The sequence below is a fragment of the Camellia sinensis genome, chromosome 9 (assembly GCF_055761805.1).
Source record: "Camellia sinensis isolate YWXY chromosome 9, ASM5576180v1, whole genome shotgun sequence".
NCBI lineage: Eukaryota > Viridiplantae > Streptophyta > Magnoliopsida > Ericales > Theaceae > Camellia > Camellia sinensis.
In genome coordinates, this window is record NC_138969.1 from 58,198,791 (window position 1) to 58,206,612 (window position 7,822).

A 7,822-nucleotide genomic window follows, 5' to 3' on the forward strand; every position below is an offset into this window, starting at 1 on the left:
TTTTGAGCTTGAGAGAGAGTTTGTCGTTGATTTTGGACAAATTCAGAGATTCCTCGTACAGCTTTTCGTAGGCTTGTTGTAGTTTATCGCCATTGATCTCATCATTGTCTTCAGATGTTTCATCATCCTCTTTTTGCTCTTCATTCTCCTTGACCTCATCTAGTCTAGCAACTAAGACAGAAAGGTTGCTGGATGGTAGTGAAGGTGAATTTCCTCTTTCATGGAATTGGCTCAAAATTTCCCATGCCTCTTTAGCCTTTGTGCAATGAACAACCCGTTGCTGTTCTTCAGTAGAAATTGCTCCACGAATAGTGATCAGGGCTCTCTGACTGCTCGGATTGTCCGCCCTGTCTGTATCTTCTTCAATGGCCTGCCAGCCTTCTGGATCAAAAGCTCTCAGAAAAGCCCTCATTCTGATTTTTCAAAACAAGTAGTTACTCCCATCAAAGGTAGGAGCATGATGCAGGTTCTGACCACGAGCTAACTCCGCTGGCTTTGGAAGAGGTTGAGTGAAAGTGGACCAAAATGCCATGAAAGCACTATCCCCGTCTTCTCCAGATTCAGGTTCTTCGGGTTCTTGCTCCGACCCGCTTTCATCATCCCAAGTCACAGTGTAGACTTTCTTTCGATTCTTTTTCGAAGGGCATTCAAGGGCAATGTAACCAAACCCTTGACATTCATAGCACTTGACCCCTTGCCCCTTTACAATCTTCTTTTCAGTTTTTGGAACAAGTTTTGGTGGAAAAGTTTCGGGTTTTTCATTACTCTTGTCTTTTCAAATAGGGTCTCTGAAATTAGGCTTCTTTTTCTTCAAAATTTTTTTAAATTGTTTAGTAAACATAGCCGTCATCTCAGACTCTAAATCAAATTCAGTCTCCGGAGTTTTTGCATACTCATGAGCACTAGTGAAAGCCACACTTTCTTTTTGTTTTTTCTTTGAAATCTGGTGGGCTTCATAAGTCTGCAAGTTTCCAACCAATTGATCAAGCTTGAGGGTATCAGCATTCTGAGCCTCCTCAATGGCTGTCACTTTTGATTGGAACCTCTCAGGTAAGGACCTCAAAATTTTTCCAACAACTTTAGCTTCCGGGATTTTTTCCCCGAGTGTAAAACAGGAATTCACGATATCACTAAGTTTTGCATAGAAATCATCGAACGTCTCATCATCGCGCATAAAAAGGGTTTCAAAAGCTGAGGTGAGACGTTGAAGTTTTGACCTTTTGACAGAAGCAGTACCTTCGTGAATTGTTTCAAGAATGTCCCAAGCCTCTTTTGCTACCTCACACGTGCAGATACGACGAAATTCTTCAGGTGTGACGGAGCAAAACAGGGAATTGAGAGCCTTACTGTTCCAACTCGAGTTTTGGTAATTAGTCGTGTCCCATTTATCAAGGGGTTTAGGAATATCAACACCATCAATGGTGATAGTAGGTTCACTCCACCCATAGATCACGCAGTGCCAGACTTTCTCATCGATGGATTTTAAAAATGCTCTCATACGAGCTTTCCAATAAGAATAGTTTGTACCATTGAGTAAAGGAGGTCTATGGGTCGAGTTACCTTCACGAATAGAATCCATATTACTAGTCACACAAAATCACACTCCTATATTTTTTTTTTTTAAAAAGAGTGGCCCGCTCTGATTCCAAATGAAAATCTAAGTGATTTGTGATTAGATCAAGATTATAATATTCCAAATCCCAATTATCCAAAACACACAATCTAAATCAACTAACACTTACGAAAGTGATTTAGATTGTTTGTTTTTCAGAATAAACAATAAATCGACACAAACGATTTTTACATGGAAAAAATCACAATTGAAGAACCTTCAATTGTAATCAAAAACCACGGGCGAAACGCCACTAATCAATCCACTACTGAAGAAAGAAAGATTACAAAGATAATACACAAATTACCCAACTCAGTCAATTTGTCTTCGAATCTTCTGCAACTCTTTCACCACGCCTTCATCTCGGAACTGATCAATCTTGAAGTTGAATCCACAACTTCACTTGTCGAAATAACGACGACGTACAGAATCAAACGCCTTTTGAAACTCTACGCTTGAATCTTCGGAATCCACCGAAGAGATCTCTCTCTTGAATTTAAAGTAACCAACTCCTTGATGTATGTATCTTAGATCATGATTGAAGAACTCTTCTCAAAACATCAAGGAAAACTCACAAAAAAACCTCAGAACAAAACTTCAAATAAAATCCTAGGACTCTTGAATAAGATCTAGGAAAAGTAATCCTAAAAAACAGCCTAAACAAGTATAAATAAGCAACCTAAGTCCGCGATCTCCGCTCGAGCGGCCAACATCCCGTTCGAGCAGCTTCAGCAAAATCTGCGTGCGACAAAACAGAGTTCCACTCGAGCGCTTGATGACCCGCTCGAGCACAAAATCACACCTTCCAGTATTTTTACAGACCTGACAAAATACTGAGAGACCCCAATATCTGCTCGAGCGCCAATGGTCTCGCTCGAGCGGGAAGAACAAAAACACAGGAAAATTACAACTTTGTTCAACCCAAAGTTTTGTACCCGGATTTGACAATCAAGGGACCTAACAATCATCAACAACATCATCATCATCATCTTCATATCTTTATCAACATCATCATCAACAACCATTCAACCATTCATCTTCAACCATTCAACATCTTCAACAACATCTTTAGATCTTCATCAACATCACCATCATCATCATCAACACATTTCAAAAAAAAAAAAAAAAAACGGGCGATCTGCCATTGATCGGCGAAGGCAGAGGTGGCGGCGGCAATCGGCGATCGACCCTCTCTCTCTCCATTCCCTCTTCCCCTCTCTTCTCTTTCTCTCCTCTTTCTTTTCCCCTCTCTTCTTCTCTTTTCTCTCCCTCTTTCTCTTTCTCTCTCTCTGTTTCAGACTGGATAAGGAGGGAAAAAAAAAACTGCCTAAAACGACGTCGTTTTGGGCAGTCAGGGAATTCGAGGAAGGGACTATTCGAGCTACAAACCATTTTCCATTTTATTTATTATTTCAGATGTTTTCATTGTGTTAGTCTATTGGGTCACATCTTGCATCTATATTATTAAAGTAATAGTGACGCATCGAAAAGATAAATTCAATATGATAAAGAAATATTCCTTCCATTTCAATTTATTTGTCCCTTATAAAAAATCTAACTTATTAACATGACATACAACAATTATATTTTACTTTAAATTTTGAAATATTTTTTTACCATTATCTTTCTTTTTGAATTTTAAAATGTGTTTATAATGATTTATGAGGAACAATTTCAGAAATCTAATAAAATTTAGTATCCCAAAATAGAAAGTAAACAAATATTTTGGGATAGACTAAAATAGAAAAATGGACTAAAAAAATGAGACGGATGGACTATAATGATATATGATGACAATAAATTTCGTATATTATTATTCTTGGCCTTTGTTCCGGGACAATCAATTTCAGTTAGGTCTTGTTTAATTAACAGGATTAATAGTAAAATGATTAATAATCCCATGTATTGGTGTAGGACTAATTATCCAATTAAATTATTGGGATACCATTTTTATTATGTATTCATTTTGTTTTTGTTTTTGTTTTTTTTCTTTCATACTTAAAAATTTTGATTATCAGCTCATCTCAATATTAAAAATTCGTCAATTTTGTCAAATTAAATGCCTGCTGTATATGTAATCCGATTAATAAAATTTACAATCAAATATAGAATTTTGAGTTTACAAACTAACAATTTTAATTTTATACTATAATCTTACTACTCAAATGTGTCCTTAGATTTCTGTACTAATACTTTCCAAACATGTAGAACGATATCGAGTAAAGGTTGGAATCTTCATTTTATACAACCATGCCGGTGAGGGATAAGCATACACAAAAATAATTGGACTCGAGGGTTTAAAAACTTTTGTTTAGGACCTAGCCACACACAAATCTCATAAATTAGACCTCTAATTTTTATACTAAAAACTTTGTTATTCCTCTAAGTTTGTTTATACTAAAAACTTTGTTTTTCCTCCAATTTTTATACTACATACTTTGTTGCCACTTGAGGTCATGGTATATTTTACAGCTCAATGTACAACAATATTCCATATTTTGGGTAAATGAATGAAAGAGATAAATCCCAAGAAGCAAATTATTAAATGGATTGCTAAATCATGAACTAGACGATGCCCCAATTTCAACTTGCTAAATCAAACCTGGATGAACTGGATTGCTAAATCATGAACTGAATGATGCCCCAAATTCGATTTGCTAAATCAGGAACAAGATGAATTGGATTTGTAAATGAAAGAATGTTTTGCATTCGTGAAATCAAACTTCCGCATTACAAAAGTCACAATAGTCAAAATAAACCTTGTAATTTTAAAATTTCCATCTATACCAAAAATAAAAAATAAAAAACACACACACACAACAACAACTAATATCGAGGGCATGGCTCTGTAATTGAAGCCTCATTAATTGACAAGTTCACAGGATGCTCTAGGGATAGATTTGCATTTGAAGGAAATTGGTTCGATAAGGACATGTGTGGCTGTGTGCTACTTTGGATAAAGAATCCAGGTTTTGAGGGTAGTGGGAGATTGATACTCAAGCTAGTTAGCATTAAAACAATTGAAGCCATTGTTGGTCTCTTAGCGACTTTGTCTTGTACACATAACAAGCCAATGTGAATGCACCTCATCATTTCACTCTTTGAACTGCCCCAAAGTGTTTGGTCGATCAAACTCAATGGTTTGCCTTCCATCCATTTTTTCCATGCCTATAAGAAGTGGATGAGATTAAATAAACTAACAATTAATTCATTTGATAGTGCACCCAAATACATGTTTTGCCACGTTTGGATCACATAACATTGTAGACACCCCATTTTTGACCGACCTTAAGACTCAGACGTCATCGATTGAGCGCTCGGTAATTGCGCATGTTGTGCTCGTTCTGAGGTTACAAAGTCTCGGCTGAGAGCCTTGCCTCCGGACTTCGGGGCTCTTTTGTGCTTTGCCTCGGTTTGCGAACCAAATTCTGTCTTCTCTCCCCAAAGGGAGGGAGAGGTCTCGTAGACTATCTCTCAGTGGTCGTAGCCCACTGTTCCCGTTTGGAGACTAGTTTTCGATTTTTAGAGTCGTCAACCGTGCGCCTCGGTTCGGGACCGCCTAATTTTCTCCGTTTGCTTCGGTTTTTGGCACACACCTTGTTTCCTCTCTCTAGAGGGACACTGTGGCCCGGGAGACCACCTTCGTGGTCGCACGCCACTTTCGATGCTTAAACAGTCAATTTTCGGGGCACCCGACTGCACGTTTTGGCCCCCGAACCCTTATTTTGCATCCATCTTGGTTCGTTTTTAGCATGGACCCTATTTTCATTATTTGGAAGGTGGTACAAGGGTGGGAGACCACCTTTTCTTCTTGGAAACCACTTTTTCTCTTGCCGGCCGATTTTCTTGTCAGGTAGCTGGTCTCCCTCACTGTTGGGCCACAATTACTGGTCTCCCACCATACCAGTTGCTTGCATTTCATGTGGAGACCCTCATTAGAGGCTGTCGACTAGGTTTTGTGCATTGACCCTTTTGACCCTGGTTGGCCAACCAGGGCAAGTGGTCGACCGACCACTTGAACTGGTCGGCCAGCTTTCTCCTTTTCTGTCTCACTGAGTTGATTCCAGTTGTGCCAGGGGGAGGGCACAAACTAGATCCTCCATACACATGTATGGAGGATCTTCACTCTTGTTTTTAAGCTTCTAGGAGAAGCTTTGGACCCTTGGCTCTATAAAGGAAGGGCTCCTCTTCCTTTGCAAGGGTTCAAGAGTTGGCTAAGGCTCATACATACATATCCCTCTATATCTCTCCCTTTAGGCCTTGAAAGGTTGAAGTTCTTGAACCCTTTGCATACCATCTCCTAGCACACACCTCCACTATCAACCTAAGCACCTTGGAGCTTGTTTTCAGAGGCTAAAGAGTTGCTGCTTTGGTCCAGAAGTTGCTGGAGTGCTTGAGCTTCAAGGGTAACACCCTATTCCCTCTTTTGGTCTTTATTTTGCTTCATCTTTTAGCTATACTTGCAAGTATATTTGGGCTTTGTCATAAACTGAAAAAAAGTCTTATTTTGTGGTCCTTAACATGTTTGTTTAAGACCATTTTTCTGTTGGGGGTCATCTACCCCCTTTGCATGCTTCATTTCATCTTATTTTGAGCCATGCCTTAGGGCCTTTGCATTGACCTTTGTTTGGTCTCTAGCCACTGAAATCCAGTGGATTTTCAGTGTCTAGCATGCTGTTTTGAGCACCAAAATCAGAGAGGGGTGACCCTGTCACACCTTGTTTTGTTTACTAGCATATTTGGCCTAACAAAGGAGCCCTTATTTGCATGCTTCCAAGCCATGTTTCAGGCCATTTTTGGTGGGTTTTAGGACCTGCATAGGCTTTGTCCAGAGCCCATTTTGCCATTTTGGGTGTCCATCTTGCAAAAAGACACAAAAAAACAGAAACGGGAACGAGTTTCAGAAGCAAGAACAGAGATGGTCTATCAAGAGCATAAAGAATACAAGAAGTATAGGGCCAAGAACAGTGGCAAAAGTACAGAGAAATGGTGAAACAGTGCGTGTGTTCAAGATATGGGCAAGGGCAAAGTCGTGGAAAAAAAACACATTCAGATGTATGATTCACAAATTAAAAGTTTAAACAAATGCAGTAATGGCAGCAAGTGATAGAAAGCATCAAAGAATTGAAAATGAAAGAAACAGTAAACTCACCAAAGAAAAAAAGCCGGTGTAAGGATCGCCGAAGTCAGACAATGGTTACAGAAGTAACAGAATAGCGGAAGTTTCACCAGAAGGAGGAATGAAGGCAGTTGCAGAGCTTGAGGTCTGAAACAATGGCGTGTTCAAAAGCTAGAGAGAGAAAAAGCAAAGGAATCAAATGAAAAGTGAAGAAGATGAAAGAAGAATGAAACAAGTTTTGTCAAAAACTTGAAACGGCGGCAAAAGAGGGCAATCAATGTGCCTAGGAAGACGGCTTTGTCAGACGGCGCACGCAGGCGCGAGGCAATTTTTAAGCGCGTCGCAAGTACGATCCAATTTCGGAAAGACACGTGTCATAAACGGTTGAATTATTGTATGACAGCTCATACACGTGAAAGGGTTCTTGAAGTTCTTGTTCTTTAACAAAAACATGTCGGCCAACATAATGATCTCGGCCAAGATACTGTAAACCGACGTACTAGAAGGAAGGAATGATATAGGTTCCATCACCTCAGAATGCCGAGGTAATAGAACCTAGGGGGCAGTTGTGGGGATATATTTTCTGACTACCAACACGTGGCAAGGTGACGCCGACGTGTCAGCCGAGGTGCCACGTGTCCTGGTCGTTATGCCGAGGTCATCTCGGTTAAGCCGAGGTTATCTCTGAAGATATCGGAATCCAAGATAAGCAGATAAGGGACAAGAGTCCTAGAATAAAGAGGAGACTTAGCCAAGATAAGGATAAATCTCTTAGGGAGTTTATCTTTATCTCTTAAGGAGTCCAAAGTAAGTACTGAACAGGAATCCATAAAAGTCAGGCTTCTATTGGGATTAGGATTGAGGTAACTATAAAAGAAAAGCACCCCCATGGGTCTAAGGTACGCAATTTATATTCTGTCTAGTGAGATTAGCACTATTGATTATCTTTGAGAGATATGCTGACTTGATCGTCGGAGTGCCCCCGGGTGGACGAACCACCGCCGGCATCTTCTCTTTCTGTTACAGGTTAACCCGGTGTCATCTATTCTGCTAGTGTTCTCTAGCTGAATACTGAGTTGGATAGTGTGATT